Source organism: Rhincodon typus, chromosome 18 (genome assembly GCF_021869965.1).
Source record: "Rhincodon typus isolate 14 chromosome 18, sRhiTyp1.1, whole genome shotgun sequence".
Taxonomy (NCBI): Eukaryota; Metazoa; Chordata; class Chondrichthyes; order Orectolobiformes; family Rhincodontidae; genus Rhincodon; species Rhincodon typus.
Window position 1 is genome coordinate 51,575,895 of NC_063349.1, and position 17,843 is coordinate 51,593,737.

Consider the following 17,843-nt stretch of genomic DNA (forward strand, 5'->3'; position numbering starts at 1 on the left):
TTGACGTGTTAATCATTTAAGAACGAACTGGATCCATTAGGTGGCTATAAGGTCTTTCTCAACAATTTTGCAATGTTGTCAACTACAATAAAACAAGGAAGAGAAGAACAGGGAAAGATAGAACGTGGTCATATTGAATTGTTCATTGACCACAAGCTTTGGATAAAGCTTAAAAAAAGACCCTAAGTTTAATGTGTTATCTGAAAAATAGCAACATTGCCAATGTGGCATTCTCTCTTGTGACTTCAATCAGCAGCTTGATGACTGAGTGGGTATCAAATACACCAGTCTGGCACTTCTATGGGCAATGTACAAAATGCTTCATGTGACACAACATCATTTGCTATTTCACCACTGATACTAAGATTCTACAGTAATTGCTCACTCAAGTCATTCCAAAGGTCATTCATTAAACTGCCTTAGTCAACTTATGATATGCCATTACTTGCAACAAGACAAAGGAAAACAAAAGACTCACATTTATGTATCACTCTTCTTGATCATCAAACACCAATGCACTTTACAGCCAATGAAGTATTGTCACCATTGTAATGTAGGGATAGATAGACATGTTTGAAACAGGAAGTCTAGTCCAGATAAATTAATGACACTCCCAGTACGCTTGCCCCGTCCTATGTCAATCAAGTAACAAATATGGTTGTTATTTTGCAACGCTACCACATCAGCTTGTGGCTGTATGTGTGCAAGGACATCTGACAAAGCAGATTTTCACCTCACAAGAAGGGTGCAAATGAATATTTCATTGAGATAGTGAAGCTGGAATGTTGGAGGAATTGACATTACAAAGAGACCCCGTCTGCTTACTCAGGTGGATTGAACTAACTCCATAACACAATCATTCTCTTAGCATCATGGTAAATAGCCATCCCTCAACCAACAGGCTCAAAAATAAATTAATGCATCATATTTTACACTGGTTAGTTGCAGAACTCTGCAGTGTTGAAGGCAAGCTCCATGTTTATTACAAGAGAACAGTGATGACACTAGAACAGGCAGGAAAAGTAGAGGGGTGTTCATGGAATCCCAACTGTGCAGATAGAGGCCATTCAGCCCATTGAGTCTGCATCGATTCTCCAAAAAGCATACCACCCTATCCCTGTAACCCCACATTTACCATAGTTAACCAGCTTGCCTGAATACTGTGGGCAATTTAGCACAGCCAATCCACCTAACCTGCACATCTTTGGACTGTGGGACAAAACCGGAGCACCCGGAGGAAACCCACACAGACAAAGAGAGAACATGCAAACTCCACACAGACAGTCGCCCAAGGTTGAAAGTGAACCCAGGTCCCTGGCGCTGTGAGGCAGCAGTGCTAATCACTGTGTCACCGTACCATCCTATGGTCTATCTCATATCCTGAGACTGTGCCTCCTGCATCTAGACTCCCCAGGCAGGGAAATCATCCTCCCTGCATCTAGTTAAGGGTAGTTAAGGAGAGGGGGATATCTTAGAGGATTCAAGGAGAGAATAAATTTGGCCACATCTAAAGAATAAAAGGAGCATAATTACATTGCTATAGACTGCCAACTTGTGGGAAAGGTGCTGAGGAGCATATTTGCAAAGAAATCACAGTAAGATGCCAGCATTATACAATAGTTGTAATGGGGGACTTCAATTACCCAAATATAGGCGAGGATGATATAAAGGGCAGCAAAGGGCATGTGTTCCTCGATTGTGAGTTGGAGAGCTTCCAACAGCTGTGTGTGCCCAATCCAACACAAAATGATGAACTGTCGGACCTGATTCTTGGAAATGAGGTGAGCCAATCAAAGTCATAGAGCCCTACAGCATGGGAACAGACCCTTCGGCCCAAACTGGTCCATGCTGACCAAAATGTCCATCCATGCTAACCCCATTTCCGTGCATGTGGCCCATATCCTTCTAAACCTTTCCTTTCCATGTATTTGTCCAAATGCCTTTTAAATGCTGTTATTGTACATGCCTCAACCACTTCCGCTGGCAGCTCATTTCATATGTGTACCACCCTCTGTGTAAAAAAGTTGCCCCTCAGAATCCCATGTATTCTTTCCCCTCTTAAACTCATGCCCTCTTGTCCTTGATTCCCCAACACTGGGAAAAAGACTGAGAGCATTTACCCTTTCCATGCCTCTCATGATCTTATACACTTCTATAAGATTCCCCCCTCAGTCTTCCTACGCCCTGAAGAAAAAAGTCCTAGCTTGTCCAACTTCTCCCTATAACTCAGTCCCTTGAGTCCTGGCAACATTCTTGTAAATTTCCAGTTTAATTGGATATTCCTATAGCAAGATGACCAAAACTGAACACAATACTTCAAGTGCGGCCTCACCAACATCCTGTACAAATGCAACATAACTTCCCAACTGTCATACTCAATGTCCTGGCTGATCAAGGCCAGTGTGCCAAAAGCCTTCTTCACTGCCCTGTCTACCTGTGACTCCACTTTTAAAGTACTATGCACCTGAACTCCAAGGCCCCTCTGTTCCACTGCACTCCCTAAGGCCCTACCATTCACCATGAAACTCCTACCTGGATTTGACTTTCCAAAATGCAACACCTCATACTTATCTATATTGAACTCCATTTGCCATTTCTCGGCCCACTTCCCCAGCTGATCGAGATCCTGCTGCAATTTCTGATAACCTTCTTCACCGTCCATGATACCACCTATTTTAGTGTCATCTGTAAACTTACAAATCATGCCGTGTACATTCTCATCCAAATCATTGATATCAATAACAAACAGCAATGGGCCCAGCAGTGACCTCTGAGGCGCAGCACTAGTCACAGGTCTCCAGTCAGACAAGTATCCTTTCATTATTACTCCCTGCTTCCTACCATCAAGCCAATTGTGTATCCAATTTGCCAGATCTCCCTGGATTCCGTACGATCTAACCTTCCAGAGCAGCCTACCATGTGGAACCTTATCAAAGGTCTTACTGAAATCCATATAGACTACATATACTGCCCTTCCCTCATCAACCTTCCTGGTCACTTCATCAAAGAACTCTAACAAATTTGTGAGGCATGATCTCCCGTGCACAAAGCCATGCTGACAACTTCTAATCAAACCCTGTCTTTCTAAATTCATGTATATCTTATCCCTTAGAATCATCTCAAGTAACTTACCTACCACAAATGTTAAGTTTACTGGTCTATAATTCCCAGGTTTTTCTTTACAGTCTTTCTTGAAAAAGGACACAACATTCGCTACCCTCCCGTCTTCCAGGACCTCACCCGTGACTAATAATGATGCATATATATCAGCCAGGGCCCCCACAATTTTTTTCTCTAGCCTCTTGCAGTGTTCGTGGGTATATCTGATCAGGACCAGGAGATTTATCCACCTTCATACATTCTAATACTTCTAACACCTCCTCTACTGTGATAAGGGCTGTCCCCATAATATCACCACTGACTTCCCAATTTCCCAAGTCTTCATGTCTTTCTCCACTGTAAACACAGAGGAGAAATATTCATTGAGGACCTCACCCATCTGCTGCAATTTCACACATACATGTGCCCTTGGTTCTTGAGGGGTCCTATTCTCTCTCTAGTTATTCTTTTCCCTCTAATATACATAAAGAATCCCTTTGGATTCACCCTAATCTTCTCAGCCAAAGCTATCTAATGCCCCCTTTTCACCCTCCTGAGTTCCTTCTTCAGTAAAATCCTGTATCCCCTATATAGCTCCAGGGATTCCCTTGATTCCAGCTGCCTGTCCCTGAGCCATGCCTCCTTCATTTTTCTGGTCAAAGCCTCAATATCTCCTGACATCCAGGGCTCCCTGTCAACATTGCCCTTCTCCTTCACAAGATCATATAGACCTTGAACTCTAGCTATCACACTTTTAAAGGTCTCTCACTTGCCAGAGATCCCTTTGCCAGCAGACAAGCTACTCTAATCAACACCTGAAAGATCCTATTCAATTCCATCAAAATTCACCTTGCCCCAATTTAGAACTTGAACCTGTGGACCAGTTTTGCCTTTTTCCATAATGATTCTAAAATTAATAGAACTGGTCCCAAGTTGCTCCCCCACTGTCACCTCAGCCACCTGTCCTGCCCTATTTCCCAACAGCAGGTCAAATTTTGCCCCTTCCCGAGTAGGATCCTCTTTATACTCTTTGAGGAAACTTTCCTGAACACATTTAACAAATTCTACCCTATCTAAGACCTTAACACTATGGCAGTCCCAGTCTGTGTTGGGAAGATTAAAATTCCCTACTATGACAACCTTATTTCTCCTGCAAGTCTCCGCAATCCCTGCATATTTGTTCCTCTAATTCCCGTTGACTATTTGGGCGCCTATAGTACAACCCCGATAACATCACCAGCCCCTTCTTATTTATTCGTTCCACACACGAAGCCTCACTGGATGACCCCGCTATTTTTCATCTCTGACTACTGCGATGATACTCCCCTTAATCAAAAATGCATCTCCCTCTCCCCGATTTCCTCCACCTCTGTCCCACCTAAAGCACCTGTACCTGGCATATTGAGCTGCCAGTCCTGTCCCGCCCTTAGCCATGTTTCTGTAATGGCTATAATATCCCAGCCCTACGTACCTATCCATGCCCTAAGTTCATCGGCCTTACCTGTCAGCCCTCTTGCACTGAAATAAATGCAATTTAATCCAACAGGCATTCCTCACTCTCTGTCCTTTTCCAGCCTGACCGGTCTCTTCAACTTGCTATTTCTGATTACTGTATCTCCTTCCAGCCTCACACTTGCCTCCCCAGGGGATCTCACCCTCTGCCAGTCTAGTTTAAACCCTCTCTTGCAGAACTAGCAAATCCACCCACCGGAATATTGGTCGCTCTCCAGTTCAGGTGTACCTCTTCCCTTTCGTACAGGTTCCTTCTGCTCCAGAAAAGATCCCAATAATCCAGGAATCCCTGCCCCCTGCACCAATTCTTTAGCCACGCTTTCATCTGCCATATCCTCCTGTTCTTACTCTCACTATCAAGTGGCACTAGAAGTAATTTGGAGATTACCACCATCTAAGTCCTGGTTTTTAACTTTCTTCCTAGCTCTCTATAATCACTCCACAGGAGCTCATCCCTATTTCAATCCATGTCATTTATGCCAACGTGCACAATGACTTCAGGCTGCTCACCCTCCCCCTTGTGAATGTACAGCAGCCGCTCCGACACATCCCAGGCCCTGGCACCGGGGAAGCAACACACCACGCTCGATTCCCGTCCACAGCCATTGAATCTCCTGACTGTCCCCCTAACTATTGAGCCTTCTATCACTAAGGTCCTGTTTACCTTCACCCTTTCCCACTGTGCCCCAGAGCCAGTCGTAATGCCACTGACCTGGCTCCCGGTGCTTTCCCCTGATCAATCAATCCTCCCCCAATAGTAACCAAAACGGTATACTTGTCTTCGAGGGGAAATGGCAACAGGGGATTCCTGCACTCTCTGACTACTCCCATTGCCTTTCCTGGTGGTCACCCAGCTACTCTCTGCCTGCACCTCACTAAAACTCTCATCTATGATGCGCTCAGCATCTCAAATGATCCTGACTGCATCCAGCTCCATCTCCTGAACACGGTCTCCCAGGAGCTGCAGCTGGGTGCACTCCCCACACGTGTAGTTATCAGGGACGATGGAAGTCTCCCTGAGCTCCCACACCCTGCAGGGGGATCACGCCGCTGCCCTAACTACCATCTCAAATGCTCTAAGACTAAAGAGGAAAGTTAGAAGAACGTAACTTGAGGTTACCTGTACTTTTTGCTGAGCCGCTGCTCACCAAAGCCTCTTGAGCCAACGCCTTAATTCTTACGGTGCTACCAACACATTTTCAAAAGTATATCTCTCTCCCCATTTTTCTTTTAGTCATTGAGGGATCGCTTAGGAGACAGTGTTCATTGTATTGTAAGGTTCAGAATGATGGTGGACGATGACAGGGATCAATTCAGTGCAAGAAAAACCAAGTAGGAGACCGAATATTTCATTAGGTTGAGGACGGGGCTGGGCAGGGTTGACTCGAATGAGAGGCTCGTGGGAGGAACTGTGAAGTGAACAATGGGTTCCCTTCAAAGAAGTGATAGTGTTGATAAAGCCAAGGTGCATTGCATCAATTGGGAAATGTAATGCAAACAAATTGAGAACTGCTTGGATGACAAAAGAGATAAAGATTAAAGTAAAGAGGAAAAAGTGTTTTATGACAGGTGTCAAGTGGAAAACTCTATTGAAAACTAAGAGGGCTGAAAAAGTAATCAGAGAAGCAAAGAGATATTATGAGAATAAAAACAGGCAGCCACATAAAGAGGTGTGCCAAAGTCTTTTATAATAAAGGAGTAATCAAAGGAGGAATAGGCCAATTGGAAACCAGAAATGGGATTTACACATAGCTGAGGGGCATCTGTCTTTATCAAAGAGGTAGATACTACCTAGGACATAGTGACAGAAAAGGGTATTCGGTCACTAGAGGGTTCAAATTTAATAAGTGTTGGATACACTATTGGTACATAAAGTTGATAAAACACCATGATTTACCCAAGGATTTTGACGGAAGTGAGAATGGAAGTTGCAGGGATGATAGCAGGAAAATTGTAAACATGATGGTCTTGTTCGTGGAAGGTTGGTACATGAAGCCCAGTAATTATAGACCAGTGAGTTTACTTTGGGGGTGGGGAATTTTCTGGACACAATTATTTGGGAAATAAATTATTTTGGATATGAAAAGGTTAGGGTTAGGGTTTAGGAAGTGTTAGCCTGGAATTCTAAAATGGAAGTCATGTTTATCTAACTTGCTGGATCTTTTTTAAACAGGTAGCAGAAAAGTTCAATGAAGGTAAAGCTGTTAATTTAGTGTACATAGACTTCCAGAAGGTAATTGATACAGTGTCACACAACAGACCAAAGAAGAACCAGTGAAGAAAGGAAGTCATGATATAAAAAGACCAGAAGCGACATAGATTAAAAATTTGGCTGAATGATAGGAAACAGAGTGGAATGGTCAACGGATATTTTTCAGGCTAGAGGAAGGTTCCTAGTAGCATTCCCCAAGGGTGGGTATTTGTTCCCTTGCTTTTTTGTGCAGGGGACAATTTCAAAGTTTTCAGATGACATGAAACTTGGAAGAATTGTAAAGGATAGTTTAGAACTTCAAAAGTCATATACAAGTTGTTGGAGCGGGCAAATAGTTGACAGATGGAGTTCAATGCAGAGAAGTGTGAGGTGGTACATTTTGATGAAAAGATCATTGAAAAACAATATAGAAAAGGGGACACAATTCTAAAAGGAGTGCAGGAGCAGAAGGACCTGGATGTTATTGGCACATATCCCTGAAGGTAGCAGGACAGAGCAGTTGGAGAGATAAGTTAATAAAGCAGACAGCATCCTGGAGATTATTAATAGGAGCATAGAATACAAGAGCAGGAGATGATGTTGAAATCGTACAAGATTGAAGAAGTTGTTCTCCTTGGAGGAAAGAAGGTTGAGAGGAGATCTGATGAGGTTTTAAAAATTATAAAGGGGCTGGGTAGTGTAGAAAGGGAAGAACTGTTCCTGTTTGTAACTGGATTAAGAACAAGACAATACAGCTTTGCAAATGAGACAAATGCTAGGTGACAAAAACTAATTTTTTAACATAGCATGTAGAAAGGGGCTGGAATACACCACCTGGAAATGTAGCGGAGACAGGTTCCAATTGAAGCTTTCAAAGTCATTGAATGATTATTTAGATAGAAATAACGTGGAAGGGATATGGGGAAAAGGCAGGAAATTAGCACCAGATAATACAGCTGGTACAGGCACAATAGACCAAATGACCTCCTTCTGAACCATAGCATTTCTGTGATTCTGCGAAAAGCAGGTCATTTGTTATGAATGGTTCGAGCCCACCCAGGGACGGACATTTATCTTGGTGGCACAGTGCCTCAGTGGTTAGCTCTGCTGCCTCACAGCGCCAGGGACCTGGGTTTGATTGTCTGTGTGGAGTTTGAACATTCTCTCCATGTCAGCGTGGGTTTCACCCGGGTGCTCCGGTTTCCTCCCACAATCCAAAGATGTACAGATTAGCCATGCTAAATTCAGAGTTACAGTGATGGGGTGGGTCTGGGTGGGATGCTCTTCAGAGGATCGGTGTAGACTTGATGGGTTGAATGGCCTCTATGAAAATGCTGGAGAAAATTAACATTTGTGGAGAGACCCCTTTCAAGAGCATAGACGGTATGATAAAGTTCTATCGGAATGAAAGTTCCTTCTTTTCTTTCTTTAAAACGTATATGGAAATCAATCATAGCATCAAATTCACACACAAGCATCTGCTGGGGCATAAAGAGATAATTCTGCAAGGGTGAGGTCAGGGCAGTTCAATCAAGAGATTTTTACAAAGTTTTGAGAGGCATGGATAGTCAGAGTCTTTTTGCCTGGGGTAGAAATGTCAATTACTAGGGGACATAGGTTTGAGATCTAAAGGGAAAAGTTTAAAGGCGATGTGAGAGGTAGGTTATTTTCCTGGCAGGTCAGGGTTTGTAATGCGCTGTCAGGCGAGGAGGTAGAAACAGGTACAATAGCAATGTTTAAGAGGCGTCTTGACAGATACATGAATATGCAGGTATTAAAAGTATATGGCTGCGTAGAGGCAAAATGTTTTTAGTTAAAAGATAGGATTTGAGGGCCGAGTGGCCTGTTCCCATGCTGTACCGTACTTTGTTCTTTGTTCTTAACCAACAATTCCAGAATAACTGCTGCAAAATGTCCTGACCTTCAGTAAGTTCAATTGTGAGACATTTATACTCATGTTTTAAGAGCAAATTTCTGACTTGAACACTAAAGTAATTAAATAGCGTTAGGCCACTCAAGTCAAAGAATCACTAGAGGGCAGTACAAAAACATCGATTGTTTTGAAAGACCTTGTGGCTGTTGATGTGGGTCATTTTCATTTCCTTTAACTCTCGGCAACTTTTCTCTGCTAACCTTAGCATTCCATCGTGAAAGTGCCCACTCCTTGATGGGGAATGATTCCAGATGGTGTCGGTTATCCTTTGGTAACTGGTCTAGTGTTCATTATTGAAGAATGAACCTCTGACAATGAGTATTTGGGAGGCTGCCTTTCCTGTGGAACCCAGTCCTGCCTTCATCTAATGTCTGCAAATAAGGATAATGTTCAGTTATGCGTAAGAGAACTTCTGGGTGTAATCAAAAATGTCTGCAAATGGTGCTCCCTTTGGCAGCACGCATACTAAAATTGGAACATTACAGAGGGATAACACAGTGTGGAGCTGGAGGAAAACAGCAGGCCAGGCAGCATCAGAGGAAAATTAGCCTTGCCACTGTGCAAGGATGATATGCAAATTAGTGAAGCATTCCATATTTCTTAGGGCTTTTGTGGCACATTGGTAATGTCTCTGCCTCTGAGCCAGAGGATCTAGGTTCAAGTCCAACCTGCTCCAGAGGTGCATCACAACATCTCTGAACAGTCTGACTTAAAATAGTTGCAAATGTACATTTCTAACAGGGGACATTGAAAACTGGACATGCAGGAATGTCTAGGTAAGATGTTTTCTAATGAACTTGCTCAGAGATGTTATACCATGGGAGCAGGTGGGACATGAACCCCTACCCCCTAGTTCAAAGGTAGGGCCACTACCACTGTGTTACAAGAGTCCTCTAACATTGGAGAGTCTGTGACCAAAGACTCCAATAACTATCTAGATACTTTCTGAATATCAATCTGTTCAGAGATGTTACCACAACTCTCTTGAGCAGGTAGGACTTGAGCCCAGACCCCCTGGTTCAGGCACAGGGACATTACCACAGTGCCACAATCACCCTTTAGATAAGATATTCTCTAATCAACCTTTTCAGAGAGATGATGACATACCATTGGAGCAGGTGGAACTTGAACCTGACCTTCTTGTTCAGGGATAGGGACACTATCACTGTGCTATAAACATCCTCCAGGAATTTCTAAGAAAGGACTCTTGTGTCATGGTGGTAGTGTCCCTGTGTCTGAGCCAGGAGGCCCAGATCCAAGTCCCATTTGCACCAGAGGTATGAAATAATGCATCTGAACATGTTGATGAAAGGTATTTGTTTTTTGCTTCAGAAAATCACAGAATTGCTGGAACACAGAAGGAGACCAGTCTGCCCATCATGTCTGTTCTGGCTCTCCAATGAACATTGTGATGTAACACCATTCACCTGCCTTTTCACGGTAGCCCTGCATTTTTTTTTCTATTCAAGTAATCATCCATTCCTCTGGAATGCTTCAACAGATTCAGTCTCTACTATGGAAAAGGAAATCAAGAACTTGCTTTACTCACTCAATAAATAATTGTAGAATAATCTCAGCATCTGAGCAACAACATGCTAATAATTTTCAGTTATCTTTAATGTCTCTTGAACTGTTTGACAGGAATGTGCTGCTCAGCAAGAATATGAAAAGGAATGAGACTGAACACAACAACGTCACTGCATTGGAAGATTGTCCAGAAGATGTGAGGTTGCAGCACCGGATAAAACAAAGAACTGCGGATGCTGGAGATCTGAAACAAACAGAAACAGAAATTGCTGGAGAAACTCAGCAGGTCTGGCAGCGTCTGTGGAGAGAGAAACAGAGTTAGCATTTTGAGTCCAGTTCTGAAGAAGGGTCACTGGACTTGAAACTTTAACTCTGTTTCTCTCTCTACAGATGCTGCCAGCCCTGCTGAGTTTCACCAGCATTTTCAGGTTTGCTATATTGAACACTCATTTTGACAAGACAGATTGCAACCTGCATTGCATTGATACAAGGCATGCAAAGAAAGATCCGCTCATAATGAAGGAAATGTGAAGTCTCCACAGATTGATCGAATTCGAACATTTTCATTTAAAGAACAGATTTTATTAAGTACCTGCATTAACTGCTTTCTATCTGATAGATGAATACTCCTCTTCAAACATATGAACTGGGAACTGCAAAAACTCTGCTTTCCTGTTGATACAAGGTACTGGTAAGAGTGTTTGATGCATACCATGTGCCATATTCATGCCATAATTTTTCTTTTTATAATAAACATCTGTGTTATCTGTGCAACGGCAAAAACAGACCAAAGAAAAACTATAGGAAGCCCTCAGAGACAAAAATCCTGTGCTTTTCAGTACTTCTATTTTCTTGATGGAGTGCAGTTGTTTGTTGAATTATCTGCCAGATTCCACTTGTTTGTCACAAAATCAAGAATGTGCAGATTGAAATCCACGAAAGAAAGAAGAAGGCAGATCACAGAATCAGGAACGCACGCACATAAGTCCAATTATTTGTTCTCTTAATCAGCTGAGAAAAATGTAGCTGACTGCAGCTGCATTTAATTATTGGCATTTTGAAATCCAGGCCAAGGTCAGTTAGTCTTCACATTAAACCTCCGTTGGAATGAGATGGAATAGCTGTTAGAATCATGCCACTGATCTCTGTTCAAGATTTCAGCTCTCCTTTAAATGACCACTGGTCCAGAGTGGAATATCTTATGTTCTTTTTCAGCTAGCTATGTGGCATGGTTCAGAAGTTGTTGCCGTTCAGGATCATACAGAAAGATAGACGATTAATTTTGTATCGTATAATCCACAAGAGTCATTCATGCCAAAGTCTTGCTGACAAATTTTCCCCGCAACTGAACAAACCATACATACGCTGATGAAAAGCACTCCAGCCAGAATTCTGAGAATTGTGATATGCTAATCGAGGCATTTCTTTTCACTTGTTCCTGGGATATGGATGACACTGAGAAAACAGTATTTAGTGTCCAGCACTCATCATGTAGTTCATTCAAGATTTGATTCTAAAATTAATGTTACACCTACCATATACTTTGAACCCATCAGATGCACATGCTTATCATGTCCATTTCAATAGACTTTTTAATTCACTCATGGTTGTGGGCATCATTAGCTGGCCCAGCGTTAAATGCCCTCTTTTTATTCATTAATGGGATGAAGGCATCGCTGGCTAGGCAGCATTTATTGCCCATCCCTAATTGCCCAGAGGGCAGTTCAGAGTAAACCACATTGCTTGAGACTGGAGTCATGTGTAGGACAGACCAGGTAAGAATGGCAGTTTCCTTCCCTAAAGGACATTAGTGAGCCAGATGCATTTTTCCAACAATTAACAATGGATTCACAGTCATCATTAGATTCTTATTTCCAGATATTTATTGAATTCAAATGTCACCATCTGCCATGATGGGATTCGAACCCAGGTCCAGAATGTTATCTAGGTCTCTGGATTAACAGTCCAGTGATAATGCCACTAGGCCATTGCCTCCCCATATGCCTGTCTCTAGTTACCCCTTGGGAAGGTAGTGATGAGCTCCCTTCTTGAACCACTGAAGTCCATGTGCTGTAGGTTGACCCACAATGCCATTGGGGAAGAAATTCCAGGATTTTGACCCAGCAACAGTGAAGAAACATTGATATACTTTCATGTCAGGATGGTGAGTGGCTTGGAGGGAAACTTGCGGGGACAATGGCAGTGATAATTGGAAGACCTAGTACAGCCCTGGTAATATTGTTTGGGAGTGGTTTGGGGCGCTAGAGGGTGCTTGGAAACAGACACCACTAATTTCTCATAGAAAATGTCTAAAATCAAATGAATTGCATGTTAGTGGTGAGCGATGCACACTATTAGAAGTACGTTGTACATCAGAGAGCCCATCTCAACATCCTGAAGGTTACCATTGACCAGAAACTCAACTGAACTAGCCACATAAATACTGTGGCTAAAAAAGCAGGTTAGAGACTAGGAACACTGCAGTGGGTAATTCATCTTCTGACTCCCAAAATCTGTCCACCATTGACAAGGCAGGAGTCAGGAATTTGCTGGAATATCTCCACTTACCTTATCGAGTGCAGCTCCAACAACACTCAAGAGGTTTGACGCCATCCAGGACAAAGCAGCCCACTTGATTGGAACTACATCCACAAGCTTCCACTCCCTCCACCACCAACACTGTCTGGAAGCAGTATGTGCCAACTACAAGATGCACTGCAGAAATTCACGAAACCTCTTTTGGCAGCACCTTCTAAACCCATGACCACTTCCATCGTGAAGGGCAAGAGCAACAGATACATGGGAACACCACCACCTGCAAATTCTCTCCAAGCTACTCACCATCCTGACTTGGAAATATATCATCACTCCTTCACTGTCCAGGATCAAAATCCTGGAACTCCCTCCCTAACGGTATTGTGGGTCAACCTACAGCACGCAGACTTTAGCGGTTCAAGATGGGAGCTCATCACCACCTTGTAAAGGGGCAACTAGGGATGGGCAATAAACACTATCCCAGCCAGCAATGCTCATATCCCATGAGTGAATTAAAAGAAAGAAACCAGCTATACAGTAGGAAAGGCAGAGTTGGACAAACATTATTACCCCAGATGGCACCTCCAGGCAGCTTCATTTTGACATATCTGCTCTGACTTGGGCTGCTGTTCTGAAATAGAGCCCAAGCTAGGACTCCTTCCACCTCCGAGCAGACAGTTAAATTGATCTCAGCATCTTCATCACTCAGCACTTGAAAGGCTGGTAGAACAAAAAAGAAATGCATCAAAATGCCCTTCTATACCTAGCGGACACTATCCCCTACAATGGCAAGTGCCATATTTGGGCAGACAGATGTTGCACCTTAATAAAAACTTGCATCCTTGGATGAGATCGGTCCCTCATAACTTTCCTAAAGGTAAGCTGTATCCACAATTGAAACATATCAGGATTGTGTTGCAAAGTATGTGGCACCTAAGAGGCTATAAATCTATCAGTCTGTAGAAGGGAAAAGTTCAACCTGAGGTAACACAGTGTGGAGCTGGAGGAACACAGCAGGCCTGGTAGCATCAGAGGAGCAGGAAAGCTGACGTTTCGGGTCGGGACTGCCTGGCCTGCTGTGTTCCTCCAGCTCCACACTGTGTTACCTCAGACTCCAGCATCGGCAGTCCTTGTTATCTCTGAAAAGTTCCACCTGGATCCTTTGCATGTAGAAAACCTCCAAGACCCTCCAATACTTTCTTCTCACCTCCAAACATCACACAACGTATCTCCAAATGGAGACATCCTACTCTGAATACTTTAAACTGGGATGTTTGTTTTTGCTGCAAAGAGTTGGCTAATTATATTTTCTAGCCTAGATTTGTTCCCTATTGTTTAGTCACTTCATTATTCAATTTACAGTTCTGTTCTTTATCCCAAGAGATTTCCCTTTAGCCACAAGCAAATAAGCTCAATCATTAATCCTCTTATGTGAACACTATTAAGTATCAAGGGCATGAAATATATGGGAAGACAACAATCACTTTGACAACAAGGATTGCCTAAAAGGAAAATAAAACCCCAGCATCAAATTAAAACTATATGTTATTAGCAACTAGTGTCATTTTAAGTCTATAATCCAATCTCTGTCTTCACACTCACAGATTCTGATATTATCTGAACCTCCTCAATTCGATTACTGCTTTGCAGTCATCCGAGATATCCATTTCTTTACATTTATATATTGATTCTGCTCCTAAGACTGTTTAAAACAGCAATAAAGTTGAGCAGCTGTCTTAAGGGATTTTATTCAGACAGCGAATGTACATCATGAAAATGATGGGCCTTTAAGGCTGACTGAAGTGGTCTCTCACAAATATTAGGAAGAATTTATCTAAATCCCAAAATGCATTTAAATAAGTGTGAATATTACATTGTGCATCATCTCATTTACATAATTGCATTGTTGCCATGTGTAATATCACCAACACATCTTTCCAAAGAACAGGAAACTTTTTCAGTGTAATTTCTCTCATCTTATTCTTTCAGTGCCTAATTCCTGATGGAATTTTAAAATATTTTTATGTTTTTTTTTCTCCTTGTAACTAGAAAGAAGGAGACAAAACCATCCACCAAGCTTGCAAATTCAGCAAGGTATTTCACTAACAGTGCACCTTTGATAAATTTATTCGTACAAAAATGATAGAAAGTCATAATATATTTCCTGAAATAAAGAGACCAAAACTGCATACAGTACTCCATAAGCAGTCTAACTAAGCTCCTATATGAGGCAAGACTTCATTACTCCTGAACGCAAATCCTCTTGTGATAAAGGCTAACACTCTATTAACCTTCCTGATAACGGTCTTTTTCGGCTTAAGAAGGTATAACAAGTTGTGTGACAAAGGGAGTGGTGTTGTGATCTCAAATGTTTATAATTTATGTTATAAGTCATTGCCAAATTTGCTGACAACACAAAAGTAGGACAAGAAATAAGTTGTAAAGAGGACTTATAGAGACTACAATGGATGCAAATAGGTTTAAGGGAGTGGGCAAAAGAAGAATAATATGGCAAACTGTGAAAGTGTCCCTTTTGGCAGGAAGAATAAAAATAAATTATCAAAATGGTGAGAGTTTGCAGAGCTCTGATATGTTTATCATGACGGGAATTGAATACAAAGACAGGGAGGGTATGCTTCAGTCATCCATGGCAGTGGTGAGATCACATTGGGAGTGTTGTGCTAAAAATATTAGTCATTTTATTTAAGGAAGGGTGTAAATGTGTTGGAGGCAGTTCAGAAAGGTTTATCACCCTAACAACTGGAGTTGTCATATGTGGAAAGATTAAACAGGCTGGGCTTGGGTCTGCTGGAGTTTAGAAGAGTAAGAGGGATCTTTACAAAGGTAGATGCAGAGAAAATGTTTCCTTGATGTGAGAATCCAGAACTAGGGCTCACTGGATAAATTCTGGGATCACCCATTTAAACAAAGATTACGTGAGTTATTTTTTTCCCCTGCAGGGGATTATGAGCCTTTCGAATTTTCCTTTCTGAAATGGTCTGGAAGGAGAGATATAGAATCCTCACAGAGTGAAAAGAAGCCATTCAGCCTGACCATCCCAGACAATTTAGCTTGGCCAATTCACCTAAATAACATATCTCTAAACTGTAGGAGGAAACCCACACAGACACAGGGAGAACATACAAACTCGGCACAGACAGTTACCCAAGGCTGGAATCGAATCCAGGCCCTTGGTGCTGTGAGGCAGCAATGCTAATCACTGTGCAACCCAAGTCCTTGAATATTTTTAAGCCACAGATAGATAAATTTTTGTTACACAAGAGTGTGAAAGGTTACCTGGAGTAGACATCAATATACATTTAAGGTAACAATCAGATCAGCCACAATCTTATTAAATGGCAAACCAAGCTCAAGAGGCTGACTGACCCACTCCTGCTTCATTTTCATGTATTTGATGTATGCTCGTGCCTTATCACATTTTCTGGATGCATCAACATGCTTTCAATCAACAGAGTACTTTTAGAGTTATAGACTCACAGCACGGAAATAAACACTTTAACACAACTCATCCACACTGACCAGGCTTCGTAAACTGAACTGGTCTCACTTGCCTGTGTTTGGCCCATATCCCTCTAAACCTCTCCTATATATGTAACTGTCCAAATATCTTTTAAATGTTATAATTGTACCTACCTCTACCACTTCCTCTGGCAGCACGTTTATTATACGCACTATCATCTGTGTGAAAAAGTTACCCCTTTGGTCCCTTTTAAATCTTTCCACTCTCACCTTAAATCTATGCCCTCTTGTCCTGGACTCCTCTAGCCTGGGGAAAAAACCTTGGCTATTCAGCTTATTTATGGCCTCATGATTTTATAAACCTCCAAAAGTTCACCACTCAGCCTGCTCCAGTCCAGGGATAAAAAGTCCCAGCTTATCCACCCTCTCCTATAACTCAAACCTTCCAGTCTCAGTAAAATCCTTGTAAGTATTTATGCGCCATTTCTAGTTTAATAATATCCTACCTATAGAAGGGCAACCAGAATTGTATGCAGTGCTGCAAATGTGGCCTTACCAATTGTCCAGCCATAACAGAAGGTCCCCACTCCTGTTCTCAGTGCTCTGACTGACAAAGGCAAGCATGCCACACATCTTCTTCACCACCCTGTCTATCTATGGCTGTGTTCAAGGAATTTTCAAAGAAATTAACAATTACTTTTGAAGAGCAGTCACTCTGTGTGTATATTGTGTGCTGTGGCTATATTGTTCTAGATTCTCCCAGAAGTTTCGACATTTATAAGGCATTTGGATGACTACAAAAGTTTTGGAGCGATATGGGCGAAATGCAGGCAAGTGGGACCAGTTTAATTTGGGAATATGATTGGCATAGACTAGTTGGACTAAAGGCTATGTTGCCCGGCTGTGTGACTGTATGACTCTAAGTGGGAACATCTTTTCCACATCCATCCAATCAAGTGGCCTCAGATTGGATGGGCTAGGCTTGTAACTGCTGGGCTTTTGAAGAGTAAAAGATAACTTGGTTGAAACATACATGATCCTGAGAGTTCTTGGTAGGGTTGATATGTGGAGGACATTTCTTCCTGTGGGAGAGTAGAACTAGGGGTCACTGTTTAAAACTAAGGGGTTGACCATTTAAGGCAGAGGTCAGGAAAAAATTCTATCTGAGGGTTGTGAGTCTTTGGATTTCCCTTCCTGAAAAAGCAGTGGATACAGAAACTTTAAATATTTTTAAGCAGAGGTAATTGGATTCTTGATGACCAAGGGGATGAAAGATTAACGAGGAATATGTAGGAATGTAGAGATGAGGGTAAAATCAGATCAGCCATGATCATATTGAAGAGGGGAGCAGGTTTGAAGGGCTGATTGGCCTATTCTTGTTCCCTTGTTCATATGGTCCTATGTAACCTTTCCTCACAAGACAAGCCACCTACCCAAGTATTAGTCTGGTAAACTTATCTGAGCTTCCTCCAATATATTTACACTTTCATGGCTTTGTTAATTGAACATGTGATTGGACGTATTTAGAGTCATGTTTACTGAAGATGGTGTGGTATTTTTCAGTTG

General features: G+C 42.2%; 1 pseudogene; it reads left to right on the top strand.

The window, feature by feature from the left end:
* Positions 1 to 9,176: 9,176 nt before the first annotated feature.
* On the top strand, positions 9,177 to 9,336 carry LOC125485414 (annotated as a pseudogene).
* The last annotated feature ends 8,507 nt before the right edge of the window (positions 9,337 to 17,843 follow it).